Raw genomic sequence first — 15,221 nt, 5'->3', positions numbered from 1 at the left:
CTTAGTCAGCAGAGCTGGAAATTTGTACCTCAAATCTCAGTGCCACATGCAACTTATGTACATATTTATACAGCAATGAAATTTCACAGTTTGTTAGTACAAATATAAGAACAGGAAATTTTGCCTAATGAATAATGAAAACGTAAATTGTTGAGCTGTTTGGAGGAAGCAGTAGGCATGATCTTAGTGTAGAATGGGATCTTTTCTATAGATTTTATTTGATGACTTCAAACTTTCTTTAGCATAATAATATTGCTCTGGTCACTGCTATATTGTCTAAATAGGGAATTTGCCCACAACTTTCAGGTCGTTGCCCAATGTCCACTCACTTGATTTGAAATTTTGAGACTTATTTGACAGAAATCAACTGGAGGTGTTGATTGACCATTTAGCCTTTTTCCTGACCCCTCAACCCCAAAAAAGGAGTGCCATTATATTTTAACTTCACAAGCATTGAGAAGCAGTAATTTTTTTCCTTTCATTGTTTTTCAGAAAAATATTGACAAACCTCTGAATATAAGCTCAGAGTTCAGTTTCTGGTGAAAGATGTAAGCTATTGTGTTGAACCCTGCAAGTTATTGTATTGAAATTGAAATTCAAAGATCACTTCCAATTTGATAAGTGAAGGAGGTCAAAGGAAGAGGATAGAGAGGCATTTTGGAATTAGTTCAGTTTTTACCAAAAAAAAAAAAATTAATTTATTATTGGTACTCATTCCAGTTATCCTTTTTATTTTTATTGGTATATTTGACATCACTTTTGTTATTCTGTACCTCCCCTTGACTCTCTCTTCTTTTCTTTTTAGTACTTTTACTTCTTTCTTTCTCCTTTCCATTTTTCCTTCCTTTTTCTCCCTTTCCCCCCCTTCATGTAGGAATAAGAAGTAATTTATAGAACGGATGCTCTCTCCCAATGTTAGACTCAAAGATTCAAGGCCAATAACTAGGAAAGTGGAGTGCTGACGGGTTGCTGGCTTTTTTCATAAAACCTTTATACTCTATCTTAAGTAAACTGGGCGGTGTTCTGGGGATTCCAATCCTGTAGGAGCTAATCTTTTTAAGAAGAGAGTGTCAGTTCTGAGGGTATTCCTAGTGTGGAGTTTTCCATCCCCATCATAGTGCTTCCTTCAATAGGCCTTGGTTACATTTGTTTTGGTTTATGTCTCTTCTTTCCTCATATGAACTGACTTAGACTCTTGTACCTTCATTCTGAAATTCAAAGAAAGGAAACTCAGTTTGAGCAAGGCACCTTCTTTGTTTCAATTTGCTTAATTAAGGGAGCAGAGAAAATACAGTATAAATGCAGCAGGAAAAGGTGAGTCAAGAAAATTACAAAGAAGAAATAATATATAAACAGTTCTGTCTTCTAATGTGGCCAATACATATTGTTTTCATTATTGATAATGTTTTAAACTGTTTCTTTCAGTTTCACAGTTCATTTTAGGGATGGTCATATGCATTGTAAATATTTTTGTTAAATTTGGGGAAACCTCAGTTGTATTTTTTTCATACATGATATCTAAGATTTGAAGGAATTTTCCAAAGACCAGAATTTGGTTCAAAAGATTTCATATCTTCATTTTTGCTACCTGTGTGTTCACAGTACCAAGTGCAATGTTAATACCAGTACATGTCCTATGGGTGTGAGTTATCTTGTCACAATTTTGAAAGAATTGCCATGGTCAGTGATAGAAACATTCTGGAATCCATTGCTAAACCTGAGCAGTCAGAAATAACAATACATGAAAGTGACTGAAAACTATATAATTAAAATTAAATGAATTAATTAAAATTAAATGAATCCACAACTCAGAGTCCCATTAGAAAAATTCAAATCTCTTATCATTCTACCAAATTATTTTTATAAAAGTATGATAGAGAAACTTTGGATTGGGAAGAGGGGAGTGAGAGGACAGTAGGAGGTCTGAGGGTGGGAAAGATGGTGGAATGAGATTGAAATTATTACCCTGTTTCCATGTATGAGTGTATGAATGGTGTGACTCAGCATCATGTACAACCAGAGAAATGAAAAGTGCAGGCATAGCTCATTTTAATGTGCTTCACTGTATTCCACATTGAAGACACTGCATTTTTTTAACACATTGAAGGTTTGTGGCAACCTCACATAGAGAAAGTCTCTCTGAGTCATTTTTCCAAAAGCATGCACTCACTTTGTGTCTCTGTGTGATATCTTAGTAATTCTCGCAATATTTAAAATGTTTAAATTATTATTAAACCTGTGATCAGTGAGTTATCTTTGATACTACTATTGTAATTGATTTGGAGTACCACATATCTCGCCTATATAAGATGGTGAACTTAATAAATGTTGTATGAGTTCTATCTGCTTCACCAACAGGCTGTTTACCCATATTTTCTCTATCCCTCAGCCATCTCTATTCCCTGAGATACAATGAAATTGAAATTAGGCCAATTAATAATCCTACAATGACTTATCTTTCACTTTACATCCCAAACTAGAAATGATTAAGCTTAGTGAGGAAGGGATGTCAAAGGCCAAGACAGACAAAAAAAAAAACAAAAACAAAAAAAACTAGGCCTCTTTCTTACACCAATTAGCCAGTTGTGAATAAAAGAGAAAAGTTCTTAACAGAAAATTGAAAGTGCTACTCCAGTGAACACATGAATGATTAAAAAAGAAAAAATGAGACACCTTTAGTGCTCACTTATGGACAAAGTTTCAGTAGTCTGGATAGAAAATCAAATTAGCTACAACATTTCCTTAAGCCAAAGCCTAATCCAGAGAAAACCCTAACTCTCTTTAATTTTATAAAGGCCAAGAGAGGTGAGAAAGCTGCAATACCTTGAATATTGCAGAGGTTGGATCATGAGGGTTAAGGATAGAAGCCAACTCTACAACATAAAAGTATAAGGTGAAGCAGAAGATGCCGTCTAAGACTTTCATAACTAGAGAGAAGTCAGTGCTTAGCTTCAAAGCTAATGCAACTGGTGACTTTACATTGAAGACAATGCTCCTTTTCCATTCTGAAAATCCTAGAACCCTTAAGAATTATACTAAATTTCCTCAGTGTGTGCTCTGTAAATGAAACAACAAAGCTTGGAATGAAAGCGCATCTATTTACAACATAGTTTGCTGAATGTCATAAGCCCACTGTAGAGACCTAGTGCTTAGAAAAAATGATTCATTTCAAAATGTTACTGCTCATTGAAAATGCCCAAGACCTGCTGAAGACCTACATTGAGGTTAATGTTTTTAGGCCTGGTAACATGACATTCATTCTGTAGCCTATGGGTCAGGAGTAATTTCAAATTTCAAGATTTAAGAAATAAATTTTGCAAGGCTTCAGATACCCTAGATAGTGATTCTGCTGATGACTCTAAGAGAAACAAATTGAAAATACTCTGGAAAAGATTCATCATTCTATGCCATTAAGAAAATCCATGATTCATGGGCGGAGGTCAAAATATCAACATTAACAGAGGTTTGGAAGAACTTGATTCCAACCTCCATGGATGACTATGAGGGGTTCAAGACTTCCATGGAGAAAGTACCTGGTGGAAATAGTAAAAGACAGAGTTAAATATAAAGCCTAAAGATGTGATTGAATTGCTATTATGATAAAACATTGGTTGAGAAGTGTCCACTAATAGCTGAGAATAGGAACTTGATTCTTGAGATGGAATCTACTCCTAGTGAAGATGCTATGAATTTTGTTGAAATTATGTTAGAGGACATAGAATATTTCAAAAATTGAGTTGACAAATCAGTGGCAGGGTTTGAGAGAACTAACTCCAATTTTGAAAGAAGGTCTGTGGAAAAACTACTAAAAAAAAACAGCATTGTGTGCTTCAAAGAAGTATTTTATGAGGGGAAAAGTCAAAAATATCATTGTTGTCTTATTTTAATAAATTACTGTAGGCATCCCAACCTTCAGCATTCACCACCCTGATCAAAAATCATCAACATCCAGGGCTGGGGATGTGGCTCAAGTGGTGGCGCGCTCGCCTGGCATAAGTGCGGCCTGGGTTTGAAACAATAAAGTATTTCCAAATTAAGATATGTGCAATTTTTTTGCTGCTCAGAGCTCTCACAAGATTTGTTTCTTTCCTAGACTCAGCTTGACTCTTGTTGGTGAGTGTCTTCTGATGTACTGAATTCATTTCACAGTTGGGTCTTGTAGACATAAAATAAAAAGGCTGGGGCTTTTGATCTATCATGAAGAAAGCCATGAAGAAAGTACAACTCCTGGTACCCACAGCAAAGAACCAACTAAACAAGTGTAGAAATGTGTAACAGACTGTGTGCCTCTGTGAGACCATCTTTTTTGGCTATATAAGCTTCACTCACTACATCCTCAGGAAGCCAGTCCCAGAGCCCTATGCCATGTACTGTTTTCCTTGTGCTCAAAAAGCATAAGCCCCAGAAAAGCCTCTTTTTGGTGGTACTGCTTTGCCTTTTCTTCATTTCTATCTCAAATTGAGCAAAAGGCCCCAAAAGCTCAGCTGGTAACTCTAAGAATTCAGAGATGGCAATACTAAAGAGCTGTGTTCTTTGCCTTTTCTTGACTTCTGTCTTTAAATGAGCAAAGACTCCTAGTCAGACTGGCAATGTATATACATTTCAAAGCTTATCAAATGGTACATTTTAAATAAGCATAGCTTATGTAAATCAATTGTGCCTCAATAAAAAGTCTTAAAATTCAATCAGTGGAGGTATTCCTGAGTGAAAATTAGAAGATAAATGTACATTTATTTAATTTTTCCCATGCTAACATGAAGGCCAAGTAAAAAGGTTACTATTCGCCAGACACCACACTAGATATTATGATACAAAAAACAAACCTGAAAGATAAATTTAGCAATTAGGCACATCTCCAAGAGTACATACATGGGGCCACATTTAAAGGATATGATAAGAACAATAAAAAGAAATGCTAACCAAATTCCTAACAAAAGTCTTCCTCTTTATACAGAATTCCCTCATCTGAAAAGAATTTGTTCTAACAATTTACAGAATATATGTCTTAAAACAGCCTGACCCCTAAACAGCTCCTCTGTAAGAGGCCTGGAAATCCAGCCCAGTGGTCAAATAAGAAGATGGTAATACAGGAAGAAGCTTCAAGATTCTTCAGGAGCTATAACTTCCTGGGGTAAGCCATTTAAGACTCTGATGAACCTCAAGTCCTTATTTAAAATATAGATGGGCTGGGATTGTGGCTCAGCAGTAGAGCGCTCGCTTAGCACAGGCGGGCCCTGGGTTCGATCCTCAGCACCACATAAAAATAAAGGCATTGTGTTGTGTCCATCTACGCCAAATAAATAAATAAATAAATAAATAAATAAATATTTTAAAAATAAAATATAGAAGCTGAAAGGGCTGCAATGAGATAGAATATCAACAATCCCCCTAAAAGTTATAAGTGGAATATAAATACTAGATGGTATTCATATTAAAAAATAAATGGTTGCCTTACAAATTAAAAAAAATTTAACTACCTTCCTTTTCTTATTAATTGCATAGGAAAAGGAAGAAGCTAATTATCAACATTATAATCAGTCTGAAATCATACTGTGAAGTATATGAAAAGCTCATAAGTGATTCACTACATTATTATTTACAATGCACACTAAATATTTGTCAGATTAATGCTTTTAAATAAAATAATTAGCTCCTTATTCAAGATATAATAAAAACACGACTTACAAGCATTTTACAAACACAAAATTTAGCTAGAGCTGCATTATTTTTATAATTAAAATACATCAATAAATATTCTAATGCTAAAACCATTGAAAGTATTTTAACACTTGCTAGAGAGATCTGACTTTCTGAAAAATACTTACTTCAAAGAATTTGAAAAATTCCCAAATAATTTTTAGATATTCAGACTTATAAAGCCCTATGACCTCTTCCAATCCAATTAATTCTCAAAAACATCTAATTTTTGTTTCTAATTAGGTAGTTAATCATAAAATTTCAAGTCTTGACATTAGCATTAACTCTTTTGGTTAAGAATGATATATTTATCACATTTTTCTCTAACTTTTAGGTATCAATTATTTGAAAATGACATTGACTATGTAAATCACAAAAGAAAACCCAAAATGCCAAAAACCCCAATCCCAAAATAAATCTGAATTCCAAAGGAAAACAAAGAATTATAAAATACAAAATTGGATGGTTTGCCAAGTAGGTAAAGAAAACATTGTCACCATCCCCCAATTATAAAAGTGAATCATAGGAGATGACTTTTCTTTCAATGGTAGGATTGAAATAAGGGCCTGAGGCATGCTAAGTACAAGCTCTACCACTGAACTACACCCCAGCCCCCAAATCACCACTGTTGTTCATTAATGCTGGCCAAAAATTTGCAATTTTTATACGCATGTACAAAATAAAGCAGGATAAGGTTAAAAAAGTATAAATTTGTGTAATTCACTTGGCAGTTCCCAGTGTGAATGCTACCAACCTTGAGTTTCTGTTTTGTATAAACAAAAGGCTTTATGATAGCATTATTTCTGGCAACTAAAACTGCACTCATGAAATAAAGTTTTGAAATAATTAAATGTTTTTTTAACTAAATATTCCTAATTCTCTAAGCCATCCTAAGGAGGAAGACAAATACCAAACCATAAAATATCTCAAGTGTACAAACTATGTACTTCTTCTCAAACATCCAACTTTACATTCTTCTGAACAAATTCCACTGAATAACAGTGAGATCACCATTAAAAAAACAGTAGTCAAAGGGGCTAACCATAGAAAATCAGTTAAAATATCCTAATCATACAGCTAATGGTAATGAATTAGTTAAATAATGAAATAAGAGAACATTTCACATAAACATTGTATATATGTTGTATCATTTAAATCTCACTACAACTTTAGTCTGCTATTGCCCCCATTTAACAGGTAAAGAAACAAGACTCAAATAGGTTATGTAGCTTACCCAAATTAATGTAACTAGTAAATTAAAGAACTTATATTCAAAATCGGCTCCATCAAACATCAAAGTCTTATGCTGCTTCTGCAGCCAAGATCTTCTTGGAATAAGGGTAAGCTATATAATATGTCATTAAGAAAGTAAGTCACAGCCAGGTGTGGTTGCATACACCTGTAATCCTAATGGCTCAGGAAGCTGAGGCAGGACCATCATGAATTCAAAGCCAGCCTCATCAACTTATTCTAAATAATATATAAAAAAGGACTGGGGATGTGGTTCAATGATTACATGCCTCTGGGTTCAATTCCCAATACCAAAAAAAGAAAAAAAGAAAGTAAGTCACACAGTTACTAAAACATGTATTTGTTTAAATTTCTAAGCATTATACCTCAGCTACAAAACCTTCGTTGAATAATAAAATTTCAGGAAAACCAACCAGAGACAATAGATGTGTTTTTGTCTAACTATCCCAGACAGTTGGGACTGGAATTCAAGAGTCCCTCAACTCTATTGCTACCCATGATAAATATATACAAATACTTAGGAAATACTAAGAAGAACTCAATAGGCATTATAAGGGGCATATAAAGTAATACAAAACATGGCAATATCTAAGGCATGGACAGCAAGCATCCAAAACAATTTTAACTCATCTGAAACTAAATGATGACTGTAATATATTTAACAATTTGTTTGCCATCTTACAATTTAAGAGAACATTTTAACATTGTTTTAGCAATCCTCTTTAAGTTAAAAGCAAATGCTATTTAATGGAATTTAAACCAATGCATACCTTTGAAGGACTATACACAATTTTCTCAGTTATATTACCATAAAGAAGAAAATGCTAAGTGAAATTTTTCCTCCAGATGATGCCCATTTTTAACTTTAAAGGAAATACCAATTTAAAACCACAGTGATAAAAATGTTGCAGTGCTTTTAGGACTTTCAGATTCAGATCAAAAGTCAGGAGGGAGCTGGGGTTACAACTCAGTGGTAGAGGTCTTGCCTCCCACAAGTGAGGCACTGGGTTCAATCCTCATGATCACATAAAAATAAATAAAATAAAGATAGATATTGTGTCCATCTTTAAAAAAAAGTGGGAAGGGTCTGCTGGAGAGCAAGAATAAGTGCAACTGACCCTCCTCAAAGGAACCTGCTTTCTGACTTGACTTTTTGTTAATGACAGACAAGCCCTGAGCTGGTGGAAGTGAACAACTACCCAGGTATTTGACTGACCACTGTCAAGTCCTTGTCCTGTGCACAGCTGATGCTACCCTGGTACACAAACAGGCAGCAGCCCTAGATTGGGTTCAGATGGGGCCATACTGGGGTACAGATGGATCCCCGAAGCCCAGGTGAACTAGTATCAATGGCCCCACTCCTGGATTCTCATCAGAGGGAGTGACTGGGACTTAGCACCAAAGCTTCTGCAAATGCAACAGGGCCTGTCCATCAAATGACTGCTACCTTGGAGGCATGACTAGCCATGGAAGCACAATCAAAACACCAATTATGCAATTGCCAAAGAAGCTGTCACAACTCTCCTGGTTACTAGGGAAACCATCATGCCCCACTGGGTCTGTTCCAATAACAGCTACAGTAGCCCAGCCTCTGGACTCTCACTGCCCTGGAAGAAGGACAGATGGTTGGCTTGGTAAGGTAGAGATTGGGGGCTGCTGCTTCATCTAACTGGGTTATAATGAATGCTGCCACTGCTCCTGAGGTCCCATCAGACTTTCAGCCCTGCCACTACCACATAAGCCTCAGGGCTGTCAATCAAGCAGCTACTTCTTCAGTGGTCCAACCCAGCTGTCATCAGGATAGCTGCAGGCTCAGCTGTCCTGAAGTGGTTCCAGGAGATGTGGCTTCAGCTATAGTAGCTTCAGACAACCTACAGTCAGTCACCCAGGAGGTCTCCAACCTGTAGCCACTTTGGATGCCTCCACCCACCTTCAGCTGACCCCATTCTGGCAGAAAAGGAGCACCTCCCCAGCCCACAACAGCCAAAACAGGTGAGCCTAATATACCTGTGCAGGCTGGCCTGACTAAGCAGAAAGACTGAGTTTAGTCAACAGGAGACTGTGCACGTGTATTAACCTATCCCTGTTTGGCTAAGAAGCAAACTTCCTCATCAGGCCAGTCTGAGACCTGCGTCCTGTTTATAGACCCCCTATGCTGGAATATAGTTTCCAATAAAGACTTGTTGGGATGGTTCCACTACGGTGCATGATCTCTATTTGGGGTAAAAAAAAAAAAAATAGATGAGCTGCTTGCATTAAAAGCTGATAACAAGATCTACTAGCCCTATAGAATGCGTAAAAGCCAGAGAGCTGCTTAAAGCTCTAGAGAGCAATGGAGAGCTGTGAAGAAGGTGAGAAAAAGCAGCTAGAAGCCGCTAGCTCTGATCACTAGATATGCTCCTGAAAGCTGCCAGGGGATACTACCCTGGCTGCAAAGGCACTGCCAGGAGTGGCTGGGACAGCTATTAACACCTTGAGGATAAGATTACACTAAGGGTAAAGGGATGCTGGCACTCAGAGCTGGTAACACTAAGATGCACTTTACCTTTTCATGATTTCTATCCAAACCAAGCAAAAGAACCCCTGACTGATTGGTAACTGTAGCATTCAGCATCAATTCCCAACTCCTTCTGTGCGCCTCCTTACATGAGGCTTAAAGTCTAAATCATCATTTCCTAGACTTCCTTGCTAAGTGAATTGTGAATTTGATTTGTTATTTGTCTTTCCTTAACAGAATGCCATTTCTTTCTCTTGCTTTATTATATTAACAGTACTATATTGAACAGTAATGACAGTGACCACCCTTGCTTTGCACCTCATGTTAGGTGAAAGCATTAGTCTTTTACCAATAATTACAATATTAGCTACAGTTTTACATAAATCTCTTGATATATCAAGTTGAGAAAGCTCGTATTTCTAAGTTTGTGAGAGTTTGCCTTCTATTCCTATCTGTCTAAGCTTTTATCATGAATTGATAATGAGTATTGTTATATGCCTTTTCCTATGCATTTATGAAGATGACCATATGGTTTTTTACAATTCTGTTGATCATTCTGTTAATATTTTGAACTACAATTTTCAAATACTGAACCAATCTTTCACTTATAAAATAAATGGCACTTACCCAGGATGGATTATCCTTTTCATATTAATGAATTGAGCATTCAGAATGTTTTCATTCATTTCCAGAAGTTTGTAGTACATAACTAATGAGACCAAGCACTAAGGATGTTTTCTTTCATTATTGGGAATTTGGCAATGAACAAGATGGCCTTTAGGAAACTACCCAGCCTCTAACTTATACAATGTGTAACATGTAAATAACTGGTGACAGAAATAGCCTGAGGAAAAAATGATCTCTGTTTTTGAGATCTGAAGAACTTAAAAACATTTCATGACTAGGCAAGAAGGATCAGATAGCAAGTATCTGGCCCACCCTCTATGGGAAGATACCTATAAAGCACCTGCAAAAAGCACCCTACATCAGCTTCTATAGAGATGGGCTTTGTGACAAGTCTTCTATCTTCTCCTTTAGCTGACTTTCAAAATAAATTCACCTTCCTTGCCTTAACACTTTGTCTCTTGACTTAACTACCCTGCTGTTAGATGAGCAGCTAGACTTAGTTTAGTAACATTAATTGTATTCAATTTACTAATATTTTATTCAATAACATCTTTTTGTATCAGGGAAATACTTGTAAAATAACATCATGTCTCTCCCTTTCATTTTTTGAAGAGTTTGTGCTTAACTAGTATCAGAGGTGGGCAGAATTCACCAGTTAAGCCATGTAAGCTTAGGCGGTAGGTGCTTGCCTAGCACATGCGAGACGCTGGGTTCGATCCTCAGCACCACATAAAAATAAATAAAATAAAGATAATGTGTTCATCTATAACTAAAACTTTCTTTGTAGGAGAGTTTTGAAGTACAAGTTCAACTTCCTTAATGGAGACTTATCCATGATTTCTTGACAATAATTTGGAAGTTTGTATTTTTTTTTCTCCCAATAATTTTTAGTTGAAAATGGATCTTTATTTTATTTATTTATATGTGGGGCTGAGAATCAAACTCAGTGCCTCACACATGCTAGGCAAGAGCTCTACCACTGAGGCACCACATCAGTCCCCAAAGTTTGTGTCTTTGATGGAATCTGCCCATTTATCTAAGTTATCAAATGCATTACAAGATAATATCCCTTTACTGTCCTTTTAATATCTACAGAATCTGTAGTGCTGTGTCACTTTCTTTTCTGGTAATAGGAATTTCTATTTCTTTGTTCCTTATTAGTCTGATTAGAGGCTTATCAATTTTACTCTGTATCAATTAAGCAGTTTGGTTTCATACCTTTTTTTAAAAAACTCCTCCTTTTAAAAATATAATATTTAGTTATAGATGAACACAATATCCTTATTTTATTTATTTTTATGTGGTGCTGAGGATCAAACCCAGCGTCTCACATGTGCTAGGCAAGCACTTACCGGTGAGCTACAACCCCAGCCCCAAATTTGTTTTTATGTGGTGCTAAGGATCAAAAGCAGGGACTTGCATGTGCTAGGTGAGTGCTCTACCACTAAGCCAAAATCCCATCCCCTTATTTATTTATTTTCATGTGGTGCTGAGGATCGAATCCAGCGCCTCACACTGGAAAGTGCCCTACCACTGAACTATAACTCCAGCCCCTCAATGAATTTTTTTAAATACACATTTTTTGTTGCTGTTTTCCATTTCATTGACTTTACTCTCTGTCCGTTCCTTCCTCTTCTTTTTCTGGGTGTAACTTGTTCTTTAGTTTCTAGTTTCTTAAGGTAAAAGCTTAGATAACTGCTTCAAACCTTTTCTTTTCTAATATGAGCATTTAACACTACAAATTTCACCTAAGAGTAGTCCTTTAGGTATAACTCTCAGATTGATATACTGTGTTTTCATTTTTATTTTTTTTATTCCTTTATGACTTATTCTTTGGCCTATGAGTTTTCAGAATATGATGATTATTTTGAAATGCCTGGGGATTTCCCAATTATCTGAATCTGATTTCTAGCTTAATTCTACTGTAGTTAGAGAACACAGATATATTCCTTAAAAAAATTACCTCTAAAAAGAAAGAATAGAAATCAATTACTACTACAGTAGTAATTCTACTGTAGTTAGAGAACACAGATATATTCCTTAAAAAAATTACCTCTAAAAAGAAAGAATAGAAATCAAACTCGATTTTCCTATGTTAAAGAACTATAATGACATGACCAAATTAGAGTCATTCAGCTTCTTGTATGGCATCCTTTCTACTATCATGTTTTTTCTCAATACTGTCTCAAAACAAGACTTGTTATTCGCTCCCTTCACTTCAAAAAGAAAAGAAAAAAAATTAAAAGTATTCCACATGTAGCATCTCATTTGATTTCTACAATTCTATATGTAGCAAGACAAATGATATTATTTTGCACATGGAGAAGTTGGAGCTGAAGGGAATGACTTGCCCTACTATTCTCAAATGTCTCATTACTCCTCAATTCTCAAAGATGGAGCAATATAGCTGGGTGTGGATGTGCACACCTGTAATCCAGTGACTTGGGAGGTAAGGGTGAAGAATCCCAAGTCCAAAGCCAGCCTCAGAAATTTATCAAGCCCTAATCAACTTGATGAGACCTCATCTCAAAATAAAAAATAAGAAAAGGCTTGGGATGTTGCTCAGTGGTTAAGCGCCCCGGGTTCAATTCCTGGTACACTAAATAAATAAAATAAATAAATACAGCAAAATATATCAATGAAATCCACAAATAATTAAAATACCTCATTTTAGCCTATAGTTGGAATTACCACAACCTCAGTTCAGAATGAATTATAGTAAAATTGACTAGTTTGTTTTTAAATCTTGACTTCTTAAACAGATTCATTATTAGCAAGATTCAGACAACAAAGAATTGGCTAAACTGCAAAAAATAAAAAGCAAACTAACAAAGAACATAGGGAAGTAAATAAGATCTGTTTACTAGGCCATAAAAAATTAACATGAAATAAATATATCAAGTTATATGTTTTCTCTTTTAATGTCCTAATTATCGATTAGGATAAAAAGCTCTAAAATATAATCTGTTATTATATTAAAATATGTTAAAATTGAATAGTAAATATTCAAAAATATTATTTTATGCTATCCTATTTCCAATTAAATTTCTAAACTATAATGTTATAGAAATGAAATGGCTTTAAAGGTAAAGACACGTATTCTTACCGTGTAATTGTTGACTTACAAGTTGCAGAGATTCCCTCAGTTAGCACCACTTTGGCTCAGATATCAGTAGTAACAGCAACCAAAATTAAAACTAAAGGAAAAAAAATAAAAACAAAATTAAATGCCAATAGGCAAAAGCTTTCAAGTCTTCAAAAAAGTCTTAAATTAAAATTTCATATTTCAGTAATTTTAATGAGAGTCTTAATCCCAGAACCCGTTCTTTTCTAATTGGTTTAAGCAAGAAGCTGATATGGTATATGAATTCCCATACAATTTCAACTCCCTATCCTGGAATAAACTCTGAAATTAACTTCAGGGACTCATAGTTAATAAGAGCTAAAGGTATATTATAGTACGGTACGTTCAACTGAACCACTCAATTTGTTTATTCAACTAAAACGTGCATTTTAAGGTTTGTTACTGCCTACAGAATCCATCAAATATTGATCACTGATGGAAGACCTGTACCTGATGAGAGCCTTTGTAGTAATTTTTCCCACAATAAGATTTAAACTTAATGAACATCTTGGGGATCATATCATAAATATTTAATAGTACACCTAAGGATAAAGTAGTAGTAAAGATTTTATACCTGCTGAATGAACCCCAAAAAAATATTTCCAGGATACTGGATATTAGCAACCAGGCTATGCAGCAATCTGGCAAATAGTGTTTAACTATGTGCTATAGTATTAGGTAATGAACAGTAAAATGCGGTTTTCTACTCAAGAGTTATAGTTTACTTGGAATGAATACAAATAAGAAAAATTTACTGAATAGGCATTAATACATTCAGCAAAACTTTATCAAGCATCTTGTATTAGCCCTTTTATACACTGAACACACAAAAGTGAGTAAGAAAATAACTGAAAGGGGGCTGAGGTTGTGGCTCAGTGGTAGAGTGCTTGCCTAGCATGTGCAAGGCATGGGCTTCGATCCTCAGCACCACATAAAAATAAATAAATAAAATAAAAATATTTTTTTAAAAAAGAAAAAAACTGACAGATACATGCAAGCAATTTTAATGTTAAAAGGTAAATGGAAAAAACTGATAACATGACAGCCTAATAATAATGTATTGTAATATGTCAAATAACTTCAGGGAATCTAAGGATAGGGAGGATTGAAGTCTGGGAAAGGCAGGCCAGACAAGAAAAAGAAGAAACTGCCATTTCCATGGGGGCTGGAAAAGAGCCTAATACACTCCTGAGTCTACTAGAAATAATTATAAGAACATGTATGAATTATTTATAGTTCAACAGATTTTGAGAACATAGTTCAGACTGCCACTATCCTTTCAAAAGTATCTTGATAATTCAGAATGACCATTTATTCAGTTTTATTCTGTTTTACACGTATCCTATTTTGCTTATTTAAAATCAAAAGCATCACACAGCTTTCTTTCTCATCCTTAGGAGCAGCTGTACAGCATGCTCTTGATTACACAGAGTAAAAGAAAAAAGTGAGCTTTCCCCTAAGTAATCTGCATTAAATCATCACCTTATTTATAAATACAGATTAGATTATTAGATTATTCAGGCCTCATTTGTCTTCCATCAATCAGATGATCTGATTTGAAGATTCTGAAAGTAACCAGCACTATAAGCCCTATTAAAACCTATTTTAGAGATGGTTTTATCTAGCTAATGTGGTTGCAATTAGCTAATGCTGCCTAAGAGTGAGGAAACTGTCCAACACCGGGTCTGTTTTCTGGATGTTTAGGAATTCTTCCATTTGTGTGAAAGTCTACAAAATTATTACTTTTGTTATTAGCTATTATTCGGTAAATGCTGTAGTCAGGATCAATCATAATACTAATATTTCACATACATTTACTTAAATCTTGAGAGGCAAGTTCTTCCATTAAAAATGAAGAACTTGAGGAACAGAAGGTGATTTGCCCAGGATCACATAGCCAGGGGGAAAAAGAAGTGTTAGGACAAGTTTGTCCAACTGGAGTCACTGTTTTTAACTCTACTGGGCTGTCTCCTTTTGGATAAATAAAGATGTTCCCCTCCCCTTTCTTATCCAGCTGCTAAAATA

The 15,221-nt window shown here is 35.3% G+C and overlaps 1 protein-coding gene across 23 annotated transcripts in view; it reads right to left on the bottom strand.

Moving 5' to 3' along the window:
• LOC101976208 (phospholipid-transporting ATPase IB-like) overlaps positions 1-15,221 on the bottom strand; it is a 267,727-nt gene that overhangs the window by 201,978 nt on the left and 50,528 nt on the right. For 13 of the 23 annotated variants that reach the window (XM_078015651.1, XM_078015654.1, XM_078015653.1 and 10 more), the window contains one exon: positions 13,179-13,269. The exons of 5 other annotated variants lie outside the window; for them this stretch is intronic. The gene's annotated coding sequence lies outside the window, so the exon portion shown is untranslated. The remainder of the gene's footprint in view (positions 1-13,178; positions 13,270-15,221) is intronic. 5 more of the 23 variants (XM_078015662.1, XM_078015658.1, XM_078015655.1 and 2 more) reach the window with 1 other exon arrangement.

The sequence above is a fragment of the Ictidomys tridecemlineatus genome, chromosome 6 (assembly GCF_052094955.1).
Source record: "Ictidomys tridecemlineatus isolate mIctTri1 chromosome 6, mIctTri1.hap1, whole genome shotgun sequence".
Taxonomy (NCBI): Eukaryota; Metazoa; Chordata; class Mammalia; order Rodentia; family Sciuridae; genus Ictidomys; species Ictidomys tridecemlineatus.
This window is presented reverse-complemented; position numbering and strand designations above follow the sequence as displayed.